This window comes from Acanthopagrus latus, chromosome 8 (genome assembly GCF_904848185.1).
Source record: "Acanthopagrus latus isolate v.2019 chromosome 8, fAcaLat1.1, whole genome shotgun sequence".
Classification (NCBI taxonomy): domain Eukaryota; kingdom Metazoa; phylum Chordata; class Actinopteri; order Spariformes; family Sparidae; genus Acanthopagrus; species Acanthopagrus latus.
The window spans coordinates 8,591,759-8,614,517 of NC_051046.1; positions in this window are offsets into that span (position 1 = coordinate 8,591,759).

Below are 22,759 nucleotides of genomic sequence, written 5' to 3' on the forward strand. Positions count from 1 at the left end.
ACCAATGTTTAAATAACACTCTGTATAGCTGTGTGTTTCAGGAATTGTGTTTAAACAATTGGGGAAAACTGTAAGAGTTTCCTGAGTATTGTATAATTAATGCCAGCCCTCTCAGGATGGATTGTAGTATTCTAATATCACCACAAGATGTCAGTATACAGTTACTCAAGAGTAATGGTCCTCGATGTAATGGAGGCTTTACACTAGTACTCCAGGGAGAATTACACAGTAATATTGTTGGGCTCTTTCAAGAAGTGATGCTGGGATTTCGGCCTCTCCTAAGGGCATGCACACTTCAAAGTGCTAAACTGGCAATATGTAAACCCCCGGGCTCATCCTTCTTTTTTTTTTTTTTTTCCAGTATTATCTGAACTGCGTCCTCAGCACACATCAGACCATTTATTTCATGTTCTATCAGAGCGCTGAAGATGTTTCTTATTTTTAGTTAACCATAATTCTGTCGCCTTCACATGCCAACGGTCTGACAAATGGTAAAACATGATCATAATTTTTCCTGTTGAGTATTTTATGATGACGGGTATAGCAGCAAGGGGCCAAAATAATCAAAAGCACCATGATGAATAGAAGAAGAATATGCAGCGCTGTCAGTTAATCAGAACCATCTGATACAGAAACCGGGCCTACATATTGACTGCTTATTGGTTAGTGTACTGCATGTGAGTGGCAGCGGTGACCTCGAAGTTGTTCAAAGGCAGCTGCTAACAGCTCATTAGTTTTACTGGATGGGTGCTAAATGGGCTGAAGTCACAGTGGTGCACAGGTTGAGGGGTGGCACGCAGATGAAATGGTGAACAACAAACCGGGAGAGGTTCTTCTATAGTTTGTTAACCCTTTATAAAATATCTTTCCCCAGAAAAAAAAACCTTTTTTCACAGTGTCTGCAGTGTTTTTTTTTTTTATAATGGTTTGTGGTTCTCTGAAACTACACTGCCAGAGATTTAAAAAAAAGAATGATATTTGCTCACAGGCTCTGTCTTCTGTCCAAATCTCCTGCAAATAAAACTGATTAAATCTTCTACAAAGCAACATCCTTTCCTTTCTATACAATCATTTTTCTTCCGCAGAAGAATTTACAATTCAAACAGTGTTGCACAATGTTTATCTGTTTCCTAGCAAGTATAGAATTATGTATTGTATGTGTAAATGCAGACGAAGAACTGAGAGGCTGTTCGAAATAAAAATAAATCTCGGTTTTAAAAATACAGATAAGGAATGTCTGTGTACCCCTGTTAACACTATATACCAATAGCGAGAAGCGGAAATGTACATTTCCTTGTGAAAATATCCTTTCTTACATCAGTGCCCAGACTCCATGCCAGATAAACAAGAAGTAACGTCTCTGTGGCTGCTTTGAGAAATTGGTCTCCGGAGACAGCTTTCTAGGTTAATTTATTCTGTATCGGGCTGGCAGTGTGTGTACTGTCACCACTTTTAAACTCGGGGCAGGGCCTGTTTTGTGTGCAAGACTGCCCAAGATAACTTCTTATGGCTCCTTGGGATGGCTGCTGTCGGTTGATTCTGGCAGGCCATGAGACAGCCCGTTTATTTGTTTGTTTGTCCCGTGAGTTTTTGGCTGGCCGTTCAGGGCTCTGTTTGGCCCCGGTCCCTGTTGGGCTTCTATTTCTGCAACCCAAGTGGCTCTTAATGAAGCTGGTAGGGTTGGCATGGGCCCTCAGCAAACCCAGGCCTGATCAGACCCTTCTTCTTCTGCCTTGGCAGCCACACTCCATTTGCTCCCTCTGGCTTCCTAATTTAGTAACGGTGGGTAAAAATATGTGCTAACGAACAAGGTCTGGTATGTCAGGCTGGCGTCCAGAGAAGAGGGAGAGAGGGGAGGAGGGGTGAGTAGAGGAGGGAGGGAGGGAGGGAGGAAGGAGGGGAGCTGTTTTCACAGCAGGCACCCAGTGACAGGGGTAGAGTCACTCAGACCCCTCTGACATCTGTGTGTTTGTGTGTGTATGTGTAGACATTCAAGAGAGTGTGTGTGGGTGGATGATGAGAGGTGGAGGGTGAGCACTTAAAATTTCTCACCCTTGCCAAACTCCATTCAAACACTTCTAATCATTCTTCTGTTTTAGTCCAACTATGCGGCGAGGCTTACAAAACGATCCCCTCGTTTACAGAGAAAATGGACAAATGACTGAGAGGACTGCGTTTTTCATCTCATGTTACTATCTGGTTTCCACATTGGCTCACGGAGGCTAAGTGACGTGCTTTCAGAGTTGAGTTTCAGGCACCGTGACATATCACGTAAGGCAGCGTTTTTGGTTATTTAAATCAATGAAACATTAAACTGAAAGAGCAGCAGCAGCAGCAGTTGGGTCACGCGAGCTGGTGTTTGCGCACGCAGTTTTTAAATATCCTGTCAACAAATCTGCGGTCACACTTCTTGGTGAAGTTTTCTAATATAGCATGTGTTTATAAAAGGTTAATGAGTTAATACATAATGGCGCAGCAGTACACCATTCGTTAGAAGAATGTTTGGTTTGCTCCATTGTTAGATCTTCACAGGACATTTTCACATTCTGTAGGATGCGCGGATACATAATAGATCATCCTGTTGAAAGACTTTAATATGAGTCTTTGTTTTTTGAGTGATTTTTGGTTGGCGTGTATCCTCCTCCAGCCTAACTTGCTTTGTCTTTTTTAGGTCTTATTTGAATTCATCAGGAAGGAAATAATGGCACTTCAAAAACAAGTAAAGGGATAATAAAAACAAGGTGTTCGCTTGTAGTAACAACAACAACAAAAAATCTACAAGTTGAACAAGTGAAAATCGTCTAGAAACAGGTTTCCTACATCTCACTGAAATGTTACTTTCTAGGTCCAAACTGTGGAATCAGTACAACTGGTGGTACGCATGCTCCTTCTAGTGTTTCGTAGAGGAATCATTATTACGTTAAAACTGCTGTGGGGGTTTCTTGTATTAGTGTTAAATAGCTCTATTTCCAACAGTAAAATCATGAGACATGGGAGCAAACAGGGGGATTCTGCTCTCTACATGGTCACGAGCAGCCAGGACCGCCTCTTTATGGAGTTCTCTGTCCTGATTGGATGAAGTGTGCAGGGATACAAGAAAAATGTATTTCCTCTTTTACTGCAAGAAGGAGGGGAGGAGAGACACGGGTTAATGACCAAAAAACAGTGATTATTGGGATATAAAGATACATAACAGCTACCTAGTCATGTTCATGCATGTTGTGTGCAAATGTCAACTATGAGTTACGAGTTATGGTACAAGTTAAACTCGAACTGTGATGGCAAGATGTTAAGCTGAGGTAAAATGAAAGGTTCCAAAACCCGCACGAACCTAACTCCAAACAACATGTGTGAATAAGGAGTAGGACTTTTTAAGTTGTTCTTTTGGAACTAAAGTTGTCAGTGAACCGAGCGCCAGTGCTGAAGGCTACCAAGCAGGGCCGCTAACCTGCTACCATTGGCAGCAAACTGTGCGAAGCCATGAGCTGAGTAGAGCAGGCCTACACCACTGTATTTTAACGTTGATCTGAACAGGCGTTTTTCTTTTTTTTTTTTTTTTTAGGTGGCACAAGGTGTTTGAGATACAGCGTTTCTGACTGATTGTGTCATACATTCTATGTAATGAGATATTTTGACCAGAATTTAGACGAATACACTTGGTAAGATTTTGAGTTTTTGCAGTGCCCCTGCAATTTATGACCGCTCCATCACTCCACTGTCTGGAAAAGATCTTCAGAGAGTGCAGACCATAATCCACGTATTACTTAAAGACCATGACACCTATAAACTATGAAAGCTCAGAAAAACCTTCTGGGTTGTACACGTATGGTTTTTGAGCTGATGCATTGCTCACTCCAGATTATTTCTGTTCTGTTTAGTGTCTGTGAGGGCTTACTGGATCTGTGGGGGAACCCTTTTGTGGGCTACAGAGCTTCCTGGTTCAGCTCTTTGCATACTGTAGGTTTAGCTGCAAACCATGCAGGCAGCGGAAGAAAAACATGTTTTTTAATGTATGTTTACCCTCTACACCTCAGACTTTCAAAGTTCCTCATTTTCCATGGACCCATTCCAGCAAACATTAACGGTGAATAACTTTATTGAGGCCAATTCAGCGAAAGGCCGAGAAGTGGTGCCAGTAAACTTTATATAATCACACAATGACTCTGAATATTTGACTCTGATTCCTTAAATGCCAGGCCTGCTTTGAAATGATAGCAAAATGTTCGCCCTTAATGAAAAAAAGCAATGCAATATGATGCCAATAAGAGATGTTTATTCATTGCTTTGTAACTCAGAACGTCCACTGCCTCAGCCGAGTCCTGTGCTTGCAATTGCTCCATTTTCATCCGTCAAGACACTTGACCAGAGAAATCTGCCCTTAAGCACTTTCGCACTTGCCCTTCCTGTTCACAGTTTAAGAGGCTCATGGCATCCTTGTCAGCTTCACTTGTAAACTCAAAGCTTTCGGATGAAAACAGAAAAACATCCTTGTCTGTCGAGCTCAGCAGTAGAAAAGTTTACAAGACACCCGACCCACTGTTACTCTACATTTGTATTGATTCATTTAAAAAAAACAAAAACAAACAAAAAACCATACTGATAACCCGTTGCTTTCTCATTGCACTGAGAGCTTAGCTGAAAGCTGTGTGCTGAACTTTTGCTTCGCAGCTGCGGTCACAGACAGGGCTAGATAACAAACCACTGTCCCCCAGCCTGTGCAGGAGCGGTGCTATTGACACACAGCACGATTCACATCACTGACAGTGATGGCATGATTGTCATGATTGAGCTGAAACGAGAACGTAAAAGAGCTGCACGACACAATTAACATTTTTAATTCCTCGGCATAATTGCCACGTGTCATTATAAGTTTAATGCCATATAATGTGCGATTCATATTGTTTTAGTCTGATATGAGTGTTTCATTTTCCTCAATAATATAATACATCTGGCAAAACTATCTCTTTGGAACTATTACAGCAGGTTCGTAAAGGGATCATTTAGTGTTTGATTGTTCGCATTTAGGAGCAGGCTAACAAGGCAACAGAGACCAGATATTATTATGCCTTTAATGTACAACTCTACCCAGCTTAAGTGCTCTGGTTGCCAACACAGAAACGTGCCAGTGTTGCATAGCAAGAAAACAACTCTCAGACGAGTAGAGTTTCAGTTTCAATCAGCCAGAATCATCAATCGTCTTCTGCTCACGATATGTCACAGTTATTTCTTGAAACCACAAACTAGCACCTAACTTTTGTACAGCTGTCCCCACTTCCTGTGTTAGTTAACCCACAAAACACCCACCCCTTAGTGCTGAACATTAGCCCCTTTCATAACAAATGGCGTTTGGAGGAGAAACTGACTTTTTATTTTTAATGTGACTTATTTTTTACCTTGTATTAAAGTAAAAGTTAACGACTCACCTGTGAGAGACCCTCTGATAATCCTGCGTTATATTTTGCAACAAGTTTTCGCAAACAATTTCAAATGTAACTGACATTTTTGGGAAAAAAACTGGCACAATTCTATAGCTCCTACATTACACGAGTGGTTTTACCATCTCAGCAAAGTTATCCTATTCTGACTCACAGCAGATACGCTGATCTTCACAGCTGCTGCACTTCAGATAAAGTGTGTTATTCGCATATAGAAAAAAGAAATGTGTTTTGGTACTGTCATCAAAGTATTTGTGCAAGTAATGCTGCTGTTAAGAAGACAAAAACAAAGCCAGGCACTTAAACCAGGCACCCATTCCTTTCAACCGGAGCTGTCCACGGCGTAGACATGATAGTCACAGTGCGATAAGATAAGCTCTATACCCATCCAGCAGCGTTGATGCATGCCAGTGTTTTGTTTAACAATAGTTTTGTATTCAAATGTGAATTGTTTCCTGCTATGGCAAAGACTTAGGATGGCTTAAACTTGTGTTCATCCTTACCCAAACCTTGGCCTAATTTGAGGCATACGCAGCAAACAAATCTACTATTGTTCCATCGCAAAAGCTCCTTCTCTCTTTTCTATTCAATGTCAACATCAAAGATTACCGAGCGCTTTGGAGGTGATACTGCCATTCTTTGTTTAGACAATGGGCACACTAAACCAATAACTGTGTTTTTGTGCGCTGACGGCGCTACGTTCCTTCATAATTGCAGTTTTAGCATCACTGTGACAGGGAGATATGTGCATGACGGGAGTTTCATCTTCTTCCAACGGCCCCTGCGGTCAAGCTGCAAAAACGTGGATCGGCAAGTGTTCGCCAGACGTTTTCAAGACAATGTAGAGGAGGTTGTCTGTGTCTGTGCACCCTCACACAAACACACACACACACACACACACACACACACACACACACACACACACACACACACACACACACACACACACACACACACACACACACACATGCACACAAAGATAGAAAGCACTGCCAAGGACGTCCCCTCCAATGATGAGAGGACAGTGCAGCTCCTCGTCCTTGGTGCACTGTGACCCAGCCTTGCACACCCCATCACTGTGTCGGTAACCAGGAGAAAATGTGCCCACTCAGTCTCGCAGTGCACAGTTAATTGCGCTCATGCCAACAAAAACACGTTTCACCCGCTTCTTCGTCTACACCAGTAAAATGTGCGACATCTGTCCAGGAAAAAAAAAGAACAACAGAGAACATCTCAGTCCAAAATGTAACGTAACTTTCTGCAGTTGTATGAATGTTAGATTTTTTCCCACATACACATAATCTGAAATACACATTTAATGTCCAAAAAGACACTCAGTAATGTTGCAGAAGACTTTTTTTCTGATGTAACATCAAGAAAACTTTGTGAAAATGGCTCTTTTGAGCAGGAAAAGATACATCAGGTTAAAAATCTCAACTATTACATATCACCATGAAACTTCCCCAACTGATTACTTACATGAAGACAGTTGAATTTTTTTTTAAATTTTTTTTTTTTACAACAAATGCAAAAAAAAAAAAAAGAAAAAAAATCCCAAAACAGAAACTTGAACATTTGATAAAACCAGGTCGACATGTTAAAGTTAAAGCTTTTTACAGAGGAATTTTGTATATTTCTTTTTGTTACTCCATGAGTCAGATAGCAGACAGGGTTTGATGCTTTGCTCAAGGGCATCTCAGAAGCACCCCTGCAGACGGAGCTTCTACCACTGACACTGTCAAATGTAAAATATTTTTAGACAGAAAATGGTGCATAAGATAAAGACTGTAACTCATAAATAGTACTGTGAAATGTTCCGATTAGATTTCTTGCATTAGGACAGTTATTTTCTTTATATATTATGAGTTGATACTTGATACTCAAATTTACACATGCACATCGGTCTATTTAATTAAGTATGCCCAATGAATGATTTGCATTCATTTCCAGAACAGAAATCTGAACTTAAACAAACATGGAAATGTGTATTTTGGGTGTTTTCTTTCTGCTAAACTGAAAGAAGACAAGTCATGGGACCAAAATAGCCCAAAGTCTCAACATTGACCAGTGCATGAAAACAAATTTTTCACCTGTGGCGTCTCCTTAAAGCTGAAGGGAATCACTCTCATGAAAGACTTGACCAGCCTTTACATTTTAACCCCCCCACACCCTCAGGAATATGCCCACAAAATGAATGCAATATCAAAATGGGGGGTTTTGTCACTTACCTTCGACTGTGACTGTGAATGAGAGGCTAAATGTCCGCCTGTGGTTCTCTGACCTTTGTGGCTCCTCTGCTGACTTGGTTCAGGTAAGTGCAGGTTGTGTGATGCAGTGGTATCAATAATGGAAGAAAGGCAACCCCCTCCCTCTGGCTGCTATGTGGGTCAGAGGAGGCTCTCGGTGGATGGGAGAGATTGATGAAGAGCACCAGGGAGAGCGTCGGAGTGCCTACCTCACAGCGGTGCAACCCGAGCTGCTCCCCCTGTACTTGTTCTGAGGCCCCCCTCCTGAGCTGCAGCGCCCGGCGCTCTTTAAATGACCTTCAAATTAGCCTTATTTTTCAGGGCTCCAAACCCTTCAGGGGCCTTTCCTGGAAGGATGGTGGGCCTTGTTCTCACTCTTTTTCTCTGCTTCTTCCTTTGTTATCCTCCTGTTGACCAGAAGTCAGAAAAAACAACAGAGGAGAGGAGCTTATGTAGCAGAGGTGACTGATTCTCACCCTCTGATGTAACCACATAATCGAGCCGTTATTGTGTTCCCGATTACGCAATTACACACTCGTAACTTTTTTACCCTTTCATTGCACCTTCTCTTTCAAACAAATCCCATTATCACACATCCCCATTTCCAGAGTCTGCAGTCGATGATACATGTGGTGTTTTGAGAGGTCTGTCTGTGTGTGTGTGTGTGTGTGTGTGTGTGTGTGTGTGTGTGTGTGTGTGTGTGTGTGTGTGTGTGTGTGTGTGTGTGTGTGACGGTGGCTGGGAGTCGCTGTGGGATCCTTCTTCCACTACATCACAGAACAACACTCTGTCAGGCCAGCCCATCCATCACTACAGCTGTGGTTTATGTACACACAGCAGGTCACGCAGGCCCACTGTCCAGACCTGGTGCACCGCTCCCGATTATCCATTTGCATTAAGAGAAACACCCCTCTCTAATGGAACCAAATGACTCAGACGGCCGCAATTTGTGAGGCTACGCTCTGCTTTTAATGGAGCGGTTATCCGCGAAGGCTTTTGATTTATGAACTTTTTCTGCAATTTTCAGGACGATTTGTTCACAATTCGTTATTTTTTATTTTTTATTTTTATGAGAAGACAAATTCCCCAATCTCTTCTCTTCTCTTCACCTGTGACAGACTGCGAAGGGCGAAGAAACTCACCTCACCAATCAACTACTATCTGCTGCAAAGAACAGAAACAAACACTTGTGCAAACACTAGGTGATGATTAGCTAATGTTTTAAATTTTCCTTTTAGCTCTAAGCACAGTGTAGCACAGAAGCCTTAAAGGTGACCTTACACAGTATGGGCTTTGTACAGGCATATGTTGCGCCCTTTTGGGACTTTGACTTTTGTTATGTTTTATTACACTGGAGTGAGGCTTTACCTCCCCCAAGAAGACAATACAGCCTCCACACAGTATAGGAATTATACATTTTATTTGCACAAGTAGCAGTTTGTCACGGAAAGCTTCTTAGCCTTAATATCCTCTCCTTTTTTAACTGACCTTGTGCAGAATAATGTATGGAAACTTTTAGCGCAGATAATGTAGTGACTGCACAACAATCAGAAACCCCCCTGGAGGTAATTCAGAAAGAACATGTAGTCCGTTTCATGGTAAATATTATAGACAAAGGTAAATAGCCAGAATATTAAGATCAGAATTCAAACCCGTCTCTTTTCTCTCCAGGTTTCCTCTTGCTTCCTCTTGACATGCCGCCAAACATTTGGAGCTAGTTCTGCCGCTATCGTGATGGAAAATTGACAGGCGGGATTGTAGCTCGCAGGCAGGGAGGGAATTAGAGAGCAAACATCAAGGGGAATCAAGTTGGAAAACATAATAAGTCATCGCGTTAGCTGTGGAGTGAAAGAGATGGTGTGAAAATAGGCAAGAGGACGACCAGAGGTGGGCCATGACTGATGGCTGGGTAGGATGGGGGCTTGTTGCTGCAGAAGGGCAAACCTGGCCTGATTGATTGGCTAGTATTTCAGAGAGGCCCCCGTGCCCATTTGCCTATGATGCTGGAATGCTTTGGTAGCATTTTGTAGAGGGAGTAGAGACAAATGATGAAAAGCGGCCAATGTGAGATGAAAAATTAGGAAAATGGGAGAATCAGGCCATGGGAGGAGATCATGATGGTATTCATATTGTCTTAAGCTGAATGAGAGCTGTTTATGTCTTTAATGCTGCCTTATTATGTTACTCTTTTGACAGGGAAACAGAGCAGATGTTTTATCATTTGCTTTTGTAGCTACTTCCTGTGAAATAACTCACATATGGTGAATGAATGTAAGACTCACGACAGGCTGAATGTCATTTAAAATGACACATAAATCTGAATCTGTCTTTTGTGAATAGTTACAGCAAATCTTAATCCCTAAATTCAATGAGTCTGATGTCATGCTCGCAGCAGCGCAGGTCCAGTGTGTAGTGGGGAAATCTTTTGGCAGAAATACAAAATAATATTCATAATCATGTTTTCATTACATTTCATTACATTAAATTTCATTGCCTTTTATGTATAGATGGATGAGTTGTGTTTCTACAGATGCCCAGAATGGATAAACAAAACACCGGCCCTCTCAGCCACCTTTTGCATTTATTGCAGCTATCTTACGGGGAGGTCGAAAACCTGCAACCTCATGACTAGATACCACAAAGTCCTTTACGCTGGAGCTATAAATGCTATCATCAGCAATCTTACAGCTGCACAGTCATAGTGTAAACCCACAGTGAGGCCACCGATTGGTTTGTGGACCATTTTGAAGCATAATGGCATAACATTCTTCACCATCTTGGGTTTTCTTTAGGCCAGAGTGAAGATTTTTCGAGGAGATGGTGGTGCTAGAGAGGATACGCTTTCCTAAGCAACAAATTTACCCTAATTGGTACCATAATTTACCAAAGAGACATCATGCTGCATTGAAGTATACTCGAAACTAGCCAGTGAAACAATAAAATCATTGGGAAACTGTTTACTGAGGTAATAAATCAAGCAATAAGTACAGTCATTTTCTCATTAGCTTACATGCAATTAGACCTCTTTTTGAAACCAGTGGAAACTCACCCAGAAGCTATGAAAATCACAATATACTGATGTTGAATCTGTATCATATGCAGCATACCAATGTTGATAATATGATAATTCAGGTGCATATGAGGCTGGCACTAGATCAAAAATGAAGTTCTTGTTATTTATCCTGAGGGGGACATGAATGTCTGCACCAAAATTCATGCAATCGGCCCAGGAGTTGTTGAGGAATTTTACTAAAACAACAAATGTCCATCCAATGAATACATTAAGGAGATAACAACATTCAGTTTACTTTATCCCACAAAATCTTGCACATGGCAATCATGTGATAGTTGTTGAGAAATTTCAGTCTAGACCAAAGCGGTGGACTGACCGGCCAACAGATAAACGGCCCGACATGACTGCTAGCATGGCTAAAGAGCACAATTACCGAGCTTCACATTTCTCTTGTCTGTTTAATTTCCTCTGGCAGCACTCCTTCATTACAGTATTATAATGAGGGGCTCATGGACTTTCGAGGGTTTTATTGCATTAAACTTCATATCTAATCTCCCCAGTCTCTCCTGAATAGTATATGGCTCTGTTCCACGAACTACAATAGAAAGAAACACTTACATTTGGAATGTGCTTCACTGAAGAGCTTTTCTCCATCTGGATAAAGGGGTTGCTGTTTCCTGACTGTCTAATATCTATCCAGAGAGGTTATTACAGAGAGAGGGATATCATGGTGCATTATCCACAGACATGGTATAAAAACAATCATGGAAATGTACTGAGCACTTTGTAAGAACATGACCAGCTGTTTGGCTGTTTTAAAGGAGGAAAGAGGATACATGCTGCTTCCACGTTGCACTTTTCCTCTGCTTTTTGCCTCTTTGAACTTACTTCAAACATGATCCAGCTTGTGTTTAGTGTCATGCCAGCCATGTGGATGGCATATGCTAACATTGCAATTGGAGCCTGCTGGTTATAGGTGTGCGCGGTGACCGGTAGCCCTTGGTTATTATGTCCCTGAGCTGATGTGAAGCGGTGAACAGGCAACGACTGAGGGTAGACGTGTGCATGGAAACAATTCAGGCGCAAGTACGACAGTAGCCACATGAAAGGCCCCTTTGTGGGGCTCCGCCACCCTACAGATGGTCAGCTTCCCTCGTCCATTAAACAATAACAGTGCTCCGATCTCTCCCCGGGCCAGATGTGCTGAATCTGTGCAGCTAAATGGAAACAAATCAGGCAGGCTTTGCTCTTTAATTGAGCACTGGAGTGTTTATTTTCTTGAGACTGTCACAATAGACTTCAAAATTCCCATAAAAACTCAACTGTGAGGGAAGATTAGCCCATTTAGCACCTCTAGACAGCATTTTTCCACATGAGACGAGTCTTAAGTGCAGTTCTGCTGGTGGCAAGACTTCCACACGGGACCGGCCACATCTTTAGTCACTCCTTATTTCTGCTCTGTGATCTTGCACTTAGAAGCACCCCTTGTAAAAGCAGCCGTCGCGGGGAGGTCGCCCTGACATCTTTATCATAATTGCCCTAAATACCCCCATTAGAGAAGCTAGCCGATATCCTCAATAACACTAGTCATCCCTGGTAGCACTGGTGCATCTAATTGCCTGGGCCTTTTTTTGAAAGATTGCCTGACATCAGCACGGCTCCCTGTGGGCTGGCCCTCTTCATTCTCTGCCCAGCAAAGCATATCGTTATCGCAGCCAGCAAGGAGACCCGGCCTCCCTGCTCCTGGATAATTAACTGTCTGGCTTAACTGCATAATGGAAAAAGGAACATTGGAGGTATGGTAGTTATTCAAGCAGGCCTTGGAGAGGAGAAGTATAAGACAATACTGGGGGTCATCCATGCTCGCCATTTTTCAGTGGGATGGGTGATAATGCAGAGGGATAGGATAGGAGGTGATATTGTGGGCAGAGGCTGGTTATGGAGGATTGGTTTCATATGATAATTAGGCCCATATGCTAATTGCCAAGGAAGCTTGATGAATTCCATCAGCCGGGCTCTCCGACTCCAGCACTGGCTCTCCTATCAGCTGTCCCCAATGTCCCCCCACATCAAAGGCTCAAACCATCTTTACACAGCACTACATTCTCTGTGACTCTTTTCTGCTTCAAAACAACAGTCTCCATCAGCGTGACCCCCCCACGTCCCCCCAAAAAAGAGATACAAGAACAGCAACAGCAGGAGGGGGAAGTAAAGGGGCGTCTGCCGTTGTTTGACATTTACAAGTCTCTTAGTGAAATGCATGATGCACATCCTTGTGAGTGTGTGCGCGCGAGTGTAATTAGAACACGGCAGGCATGTGTTTGTCTTTGTGTTGTTGTATGGCGAAGCTATCAAGGACAAGTGCATTAATGAGCACCTGGAGAGGAACAGCTTGTGTCTCCTGGTTAGTGTGACCGCGAGCAGGGCGCAGACTCCTTCACTGACTCAGATGACGTGACTGATGGAGGGGGAGGTTTCTGTCAGATCTGGGGCGCTCCCAGGAGCTGCAGTTTGTCTCAGCTGACAACAGCGCTCACCAAAGGGGCCCCCGTCCCACACATCAGCTGGAAAGGTGAGAGAAGATGTTGTCCTTCCCTATGTACTTAGAGTCCTGCGGCTCCCTCCTTTTCAATTTTCTTAGGTTTTCTTTTGAACGCACGTGTAAAGAAACAGCTGCGCGGAGTGCTCGGACATTCATCGATATAAGCTCTGTGTTTATTCCCAAGTTTATTTTAAGAACCAGATATAAGCTAATTAACATACTTTTAAATCTAGACTTTAGACATTAAACGTGCAACGTGTAAGATGTGACCATAATTATGTTTTAAAACGTTCAAAAAATGAACTAACATCATTAACAGAATGTAAAGAAATGACAGTTTTCTATGTTCTACAAGCTCTCTTAGCTTTTTTAGTGTAATAATCAAACAAACAAAAATACTCTAAAGTCAGCAAAAAGGAAATTATTCTCACACCCTTTTCCCTCATTAAATAAGCAATATAACCACACACCTCCTGAATTCGTTTTTCTCTTTCATCAAACCAAGATGCGCTTAATTGCCTTGTTAAATTCATAAAACACACTTCATTCAAACTTGATATGAACTCACTGAACCATCTTGGTTAGTCTTCCTCTCTTTCAATGATATACTCTGAATTTGTCAAAATGAATTCTAAATTCACAGAGTAAGACAGGAAAAAATTCTGGCTGCTTTTCCACGCTGGTAATGATGGACTGTCCTCTCACTCCTTCACGTCTCTTACCCCTGCTGTGAGCACCAACACTATCCCTCTGAATCCGAGCCAGTCAGCTATTGGGGTTAATAACCGAGCTAACTAGCTTTAAGGAGGTCACATTATGCTTTTTGAGTTTTTGCCTTTCCTTAATTGTGTTATGTAGCATTTTTGTGCATGTGAAAAGTCTGCAAAGTGAAAAAGCCCCGTGTCCATGCCAAAGGGAGTTACTCTTCTCTCCCACAGAAAACACTGCTGCACTGCCTGAAATGCCTGGTTTGGAGTCGAGCCTTTACTTCTGTAACTTCACTATGTAACAGGCGTTGTATAAATAAATATATACATATATACACTTATATATATTTATCATAAAATACTGTATATGCAGCTGTACAACAACCATGGTTACCAGCTACAGTGGTGTTATTTCAGATCACACTACCTTGCTCAGCATGCCCTACTCTGGGTCTGGCTACATCCTGCATAAGTAATGTGCATGTGCGACTCTCATCAAAGACTGACCATTAGCTTACATGAACACAGAGAGAAAAAAAAAATGCAAGACCATAATGTCCAAAGCGTAAGATAATGCAAGAATTGGCCACATGTGGAAGTCATACTCTGGACAAATGGAGGCAGCATACAAACAAAGTAACCGCAAACTGCTGCAAATTTTAGTTGCCTGCTGTAGCTGCCATTAGCTAGTCAGCTCAATTAGCCGTGCAGCTAGAGCTCTTACTAGCTGACACCGCCCAGACTGGGAGCTCAGGGCAGGGAGGGAGTGTTGGTATTGTTTGCGCTAGTTTTTATATAATATTTTAAACTAATATAGAAGCTACTGCACCTTTTAAGATACAGAGATTAGTCTGTTCTGTGTTCTCAACCAACAGCATTTGAAGTAAAATTATTTTTAGTCTCCAGCAGTAAAAGTCTAACAGTATCATCGTCACAAGTTTGGTCAAATAAGGATAAAATAAATATCCTCCAAATGTCGTATTTATACTTTCTGAATGGCAACAGAACAAAGAGACAGAGTCATATCCTCAGTTACATATGGATTGAACAGGAAGCATGTGGAACCAGAGATATGAGACAGCAGCTGGATTTTTAGAGTTTGGCATTGCTTGAAAGTGTGCTGAAAATCCAGCCCATGATGAAAAAAATAGGCTCATACAGAGTCATCTATGCCACTTAACAATCATAACACTGTGTTTGTGCTGTGACATTGATAATAACTGTCTTATTAGATTTGCTGTGTGGTATTACACTGCACTGCTAATAGAATTACATTCTCAGTGCTAACGGCATTACATTCACTCAAGTATCTCGCATCCTCATCAGTGCAACACAACACAACAATGTCCTGTCTTGTTCCCTGACATGAAATACAAAAATGTGCAAGCTTCCGGAGTAATATGTTTACACTGAGACTAATGGCTTTAGCCTGGATTGGTTACAGTGCATGAGGAGAAGGAACAAATGACTCATTTAAAGCCCTCACAGCTATCTTTCATTCAACGTAGATGTTTCATGTAGCCTTGTTTGATTTGCTCGAACCAAGAGTTGACAGAACAGCTGCTCTGGAGCTTTTGATTACACGACGCATTCTGCATTTTTGATTACACGATCAAAGAACTTCACTTTCATGGCGGCTTGAATGACTGGCCTTAAGGGACAGTTCACCCTTAAATCAAAAAATCATATTTTTCTTCATTCCTGTAGTGCTATCTAGATTATTTGGATGAGAGTTGAGAGTTTTTATATGTTTTTTTTTTTAATATGATGAAAGTAGATGGCACTCAGTTGCGGTGCTTTGAAAAACAAAAATCAAAACAGTAATCATGACCATGTGACTCAACATAATTCACAGTTGCTTGTGGTGTGAGCAGTTTTATGTAGGAACCATTTCCTCTCTACTGAGACTATATAACTGTATCACTGCCCAGAAGGAAGCATGCGTTGGCCCGTGGACCTGACACTCTGCTTGTGACAGCGTAGGGAGGAAATATTATGTTGTCCGAAGCTAACGTAAGCCAGTTAGCTTCGTTAGCGAGCCTCTTGACCTTAAGTAGATGCATGCATGCAGCTGGCGATGATAGGATTGGCATGTGTTGTTTGGAAGAAAGAAAATAGTTTCTACCAAATATGGAAATATTGCTCCATGTGGATTCTGAATATTTAAAACAGGTTCAACAGTGATTTTTCACAGTATCGATAAACCAGTATCAGGCGCTCTTGGACAGCAAGTTGACCCACACCACCTCTCACTCTTTTGAGTACAGTCAGAAGGAAATGAACCTTGATGATGTCGTGCTTAACACACACAACACAAACCTTGTCATATTTATCTTTTAAAAGGATCTGAAATCTTGAGTCACATGGTCATGATTTCTGGATAGCAAAAGTTGTTGTGGATAGCTTTTCAAAAGTATTTTTGTAGAGTGCCATCTTGTTCCATTATGGTTGAGAGAAGGCAAACACCTCCACGGCCAATTTCTCCAAACAACGGCCAACAACCTAGATAAACTGCACTTCAGGTAAGAGTAAAAAAACTGTCCTTTTGATTTTTGGGTGAACTGTCCCTTTAAAGAAAATGGAAAATTTGATTACCTATAAGTTCATGGCAACTGGATCTGCTGATGGAGATCATGTGATATGACTGATAATGATCTAGAACATCTACTAAATAGACCTTGTTCTTGCGGTGAGAATGTTTTGTAAACAGCATATTTGCTTCAGTTTAATGTTCTGTAATATAAATAATGACAGACATGTGACAAACACTTTACTGTACTCAAACTGAAGTTTTTACAAGTCTGTGATGGGTTTTTCCAGGTTCCAGTCTGCTGGTGTCAGAGCTGCTGGTTTTATAGGTACAATAGCCCACAACAGCTTTGAACACATGATACTCATTACAGTAAGAGCATCTCCTCAACTGTTGGGGGAAAATGAAGGCTGGAAAATTGGAGCAGCATACCGCACGCTCCCTTCTCCTCTCCGTGACTTTCTCGTTGCCTGCTTTTATTCAGCTTACTTGGCTTCAGCAAACCAAACACAGAAACAGAAAGAAGAGGACTCAAGGTAGCGTGGAGATCGTGCTCCGTCTTAACCCGAGACAGGCCTTTGAAGTAAGTTCTCCTGTCGGCCAGACATAGTTAGCAGGAGTTGGTAGTATGCTGTTTGAAATCTGCAGAACTGACGATCTGAATACTAAGATGTCCGCAGAAACTGATATGGTTATCGATACATTACTTTCTCCTGGCAGTAGTTTGCCTATTGAAAAGCCCCAGCTGAGTCCACGGGGACATTTGTGCTTGTGTTACAGCTGCCCATGTTTACCATCCTCCACCTCGGGCTCTTTCCACTGAGAGAAAGATGCTGGCTAGGGTGCAACTCTGCAAATCCCACCTGGATGTGGCATTTGTAATAAACAACCTAGGGGCATGGCTGCCACCCTTTCTCTTTTCACTCCCAGCGCTCCTCCTCGAGCCCTTTTCCACACTGCTCATAAGCTCCCCAAACAGCCTCTAATTTGTGTCTTGATTAGTGCCATATAAATTGCAGTGTGTTGTTTCTTAAGCAACTCCACGGGTTACATTTGACATGGCTGTTTTCACCGCTCGCTCTGTCCTCTCGCACACGCATGCACACTCGGTCTTCATTACTGTGATAGCACATGAGGGGGAAGATATAGTTATTCAGGGAATTATCTGCCTCATTGGTGCCATATCTCATCCCGTGCTTTTCTGCCAAATGGCCGTGTTTCCATGGAGCCTGCTTGTGTTTACTGTGACGTGCCATGGCAGAGCCCTTTCTGGTACAGAGGGACTTAACACACAGCAGTGGAGGGTATTTCAGTCCCTGTTTGGAGTTTTGGGGCTTACTTCTCCAGCTCTCCCCTCTCCTCCCACCTGCTCTCCTTGCTGTTCCTTCGCTGGGTGCCTGTGTGGCTGCGTGCTGGCGCTCCTGGCCCTGTTCTTAGACAGACATGGCTAATTGAAAGGGAAGGCTGCTCTCTGCTGATCAGCTCTGACAGCAGTGTCTTGCCAGAGGTGGGTGTGCCACCCCATGCTGAGAGTTTTCACAGCAAAATAACAGTGCTGTCGTGAAAAACACAGACCGTGCCACGATTACCCGGGCAGCTTGCCAAAGGAGCCAGATGAATTTTGCGGACAGAAGAAAGAGGGGAAACCCACTTTGTCTGCTTTTACGACTTTAGGGAGGAGAGCCGTGCCAGCGTTTAGTGAAAATCTAACAGACAGTGTCCCATTTCAGTCGGGGGTTAGAATAAAATGAAACCACATCGTTTTCTTTTATTTTTTTCCTTATTTTTAAGGAATGCAACAATTAATGATCATGTCTGATCACAGATGTACAGTCTGTCATTTCGTGTTGCTTTCCAGCTTTAGAGAATAAAAGGAATTGTTCGCCTGAAACATTCAATATTCAGCAGTTCACAGCTCGCCCCCCGCCGCCTTGTCATCAAAACTCCACTTGAGTAGAACAAGAAAAAAAATAAACACACACGCTGGAAATCATCTGAGCTTATCAACGTTGAGTGTTAACAGGTATAACATGGTATGGGATACAATATGGCCCTTCATAATTGCCTGTATTTCAATTTACACTCCAGTGCAAAGAGCTCTTACATGAATTCTACGTCTACGAAGCTCCTAATACTGACAGAAAAGTAATGGTTCTACTCCATGTTTAACACTGAGGTTGTACTGTGTGATGCTGCATCATATCAAGAGACATTCCTGATATACTGGCCCTCTTGTGTGAGTTAATTGGGAGGGCATAATATCAGAAACACCTCTCAGTGTAATGCAGTCCAGTTAAACACCACTGCAAACCACAACCTCAATAATTAAATTAACACCGCTCTGACGGTTTCAATAAAGGCAGAATTCATGGTGAACTTTCCCTTTAAGTCACAGTTTGATACCCTCCTCTATATCATTTTCATACATGCTTCAGGTTCCCGGGTAAGCAGCACCTCTTTTAAACTTTCGTGTTGTGTCCGTTCCGCTCGCAGGTCCTCCCCACTGCCCATATCAGAGGTGTCATGATCCAGAGTGACTTGATGCACACGGACAGGCTGGGACCCCTCAGCGGGCCCGCAGTGGACAGCTGTGATTACTGCTGACAATAATTTATGGTCCCCTCTGATTGAAAACATGAGAGCTGGAGATAGAAAGGCTGGTGCGGAGTCAAGGCACCACCTTAAGATATAAAACTGAGGCCGCAGCTGCTGTCAGAAGCAGGACTCCTGCCAAGCTCTGCAGGCCTTCTGCCCGTCCAGACAAACACGAGCTCTCGTTTTGCTTCTCTTTTCTCTTCCTCTATACTTTCCTTCCTCCCTTTCTTTGCCTCTACCTCATTGTCTTCTCTCATCATTTTCCATCTTTGCTCGCACTCTTCACATTTTGCTCTTCATTTTTTTCAACTCCGCACCGCGTCGACTTGAATGTCCGACACAATTCAGAGGCGCGCTGTTTGTAATGACTGTCTGAGATGAAAAAGGAACAAATACTTATCCGCCCCGGCTGATCAGGTGTCTCCACCAGTGAGCTTTTCCAGCCCTGAGATTACCACGCTAATCCTAACAATAGCAATGTGCAGCTGGTTTGAACAACTATCTGCACCATTGTTTATGTTGTCATCCCTGCTGGATCGCACTCACGAGGAGTAACCATTTGAGTGGATTTGCATTTACTATTTCAATGCCACATCCAGGGATGAAGAGCTCTTCCTCTTAAACAATGTATGTTCTGGGTATTATGTTCTATTTCTAAAAGAGGCCTTGAACCGAAGAGAAGAGGGGGGGAGGACAGAGCTCTTGTGGAAATGGAACTGAAATTAAACAGTCCCTGGATTGAAATGAAAAAGATTGAAAGGGAATGAGATGGGATGAAGATCTGCTTTTAAAAAATGACAAATTGTCTCTTTGATTATTGGTATTGTATTAAATTCTAAAGCATTTTTATACTCGTGCAAAGGTTTGTGCTATGTTCGAATCCACTCACGTAACAATTACAGTGATTTCAGTTTACACAAATTGCATTGCCTTTTTTTTTTTTTCAACTTCACATAATACTGGTGCCAAATGTGTTAAACACACTGAGTCTCTCTACTGGTTCTGTTGGCTACCTGTAAAAATAGCACCTCAATCTAAGGAGGGAATATGTTTCCTCTCAGGGCACAATGGCTCCCAGCAGCCTCGGAGTTATGTCAACAAGGGACCGAACGGAATCCCCCCAAAATTCAAGGCGCACAACTTAGTCATCATTAAAAAACAACAACAAAAAAAAGGGTCTTGACTACACGGTTAGACAAAAGACGAATATGTGTTCGCTGCAAAAGAGGTAACGACAAAAACAGCCCAGCATGTACTCGTCAATGCGTGTGCGCTGGGACACGCTCCAACCTCCCACAGCCGTGACCAGGATAGATAAACTACACTATAGATAAAAATAAATGAATGGGTGATGGAGAGAGAGAAATATATGCACACTGTTTCCTCTATTAAGTTATGCTGCTTCCAATTTGCGGCTGTGTTGCGGATGAAATCATGGCAGCGACAGCCACTGACATCAGCTCACCATAGACCGTGTTCCACCGTTAGCTCGATGAGAACTACCAGGTCACAGATCTGCATTCAGCTGTACCAGTGCCTTACAACACCGCTGTTTTCCAGCTTAAACAATGTGTTGCTACGACTTGGCAACACTGAATGTGACCTGGTCTGACAGATCTCTGGAGATTGGGAGGGAAACCATATTAACCCAGATGAACACAGGAAATCTCAACAGAAAGGAGCAGGGTTAAGAATCAACAAAAATGTAGCACCAGAGGAAGTTCAGACAAATACCCAATAAAAAGATGTATTTGTCATCAAAAATCCCTGGAGCTCAAACTCACTGATGTAATTTCCATACAGTGTCAATAACAACTTACTTTCTCAGCATTTTAGTAATGTAATTCAGACAAATGAAATTACAGGACAAATTTGACTAGTTCTTCCAGCACTGGCTCGTATATTTGGCCCTTTGATGGTAACAAAGACAACTCTGTAATAAAGCTGTCATGATGAGTCCACTGATAGTATAATCAAGTGAAAGAAAACTAATTGGCAGCTATTTTGAAAAGCATTTAATTGCTTCCTTCAATTTTAAACAAAAATGTAAAACATATCGGTTCTAACTTGAGGACAAAAATTATAAAATGTGATGACTGTTTTTCATTTTATATAAGTCTAAATTATTAATTGTGGAAATAATCAGCAGATAAATATACAATACAAATAATATTTAGTTGCAACCATACTCGCTAATGATGAGACACAAAGTATTCTCTACAATGGAAGATATAAGCCTACAAAAGCATACAATGATTAACATATGATACTGTATTTGATGTATGTAAATATAATACATATTTAGTACTTTTAATACAACTATTTTGTTTGGACGTCATGCAAAAAAGATTTTGCGACTGGGCTAGTTTCAAAGAGACAGGCAACTTATAAAATCTCTGCAAAAATGAATTTGCAGTGTTCTAAAACATTTTCCCGTGTGTTATTGAGACGTAAGCCCAACCAGAACGGCTGCTGATATGAGGGTTTTGTCCTCGTGCACCTGATTAAAGGATCCAACTTTGCCTGAAGATTGCTTTCTGTCTTAATCTCACACGATGTGACTTTGTTCCAGAGACACCACAACCATTCATCACTTTGTCACCTCTCACAAGAGACTCACTGGTGTCTATTTATTCAATGCGGGAAAAAAATCCTACTATACTGTATAAAGTACATACAGTAGCCCTCTGTAATATGTATCATCGTCAGGGAGAAAATGAATGGAAACTTCACCGAGGAAGAAATTTGTGGATTTAGACCTGTCAATATGGTGAAGAATAACTTATTAATGATATTTAGAATATCCACTATACTATTAGAGGAACAAATGAAGATGCAGTAGGGTGAAGCCAGCATTATGGCAGAGTTGCAGTTTTTTTTTTTTCTTCGTGGAGGTTGTTACCGGTTGCTTGATGTTTTTTAGCTCACAGGAGGCTGATACCATCAGACTTGCTATCTCTCTCTCTCTCTCTCTCTTTCTCTCTCATCTCCCTCTCTCCCCCGCCGCCTTTCCGCGCTCACATTCACTCCCTGCCACCTGCACACGCGTACTCACATACGCACACATCGATGACATAAAAAGACTGCTTTCTGATGAATAAATTTGTATATTTTAGAACCTATCCCTGTTTCAGCAAGTATTCTCCAGGGGCCCTGCCTTCTTCTCTCCTGAGTTCCCCTGCAACCCAGTGGAGTCATTAGTCTGCTTGCTGTGTTGAACTCTTTAATCATCTGTGTGTTACATAAAAAGAGGACTATTCCTCAGTGACACACAACGGCATGCTCAGCTTGGCTGGGGCTTGCTTTGATGTGTATAGGCTGTTGTGTTGTGTCTGCACTATAGGCTTCTTCAGGCTCAGTTTTTCCATCCTCTGTGGAGGTGAGATAAGATGTCAGTCTTCCTCTTGTTGCAGTAAAGATGTGACTGCGAGTGTATAGTTTGCTACTAAATGGGAGCATAGGGGCCTTTGTAGACATACGTACTACTACGGTGTAGTCCCAGGTTTGCTGCTGTGCCTACGGCGCCTGGATCATTGCTCATTGTTACCGTGTGATAGTGAACTATACTTGAATGGCTCTGATTCTGCAGCCCCTGTTTATAATTATTTGTCTTTAACGTGTTAGAAAGACGCGAACATGATGAAAATGACACAATTCTTCCCAATGCGCACACACACGCACACATGCGCAT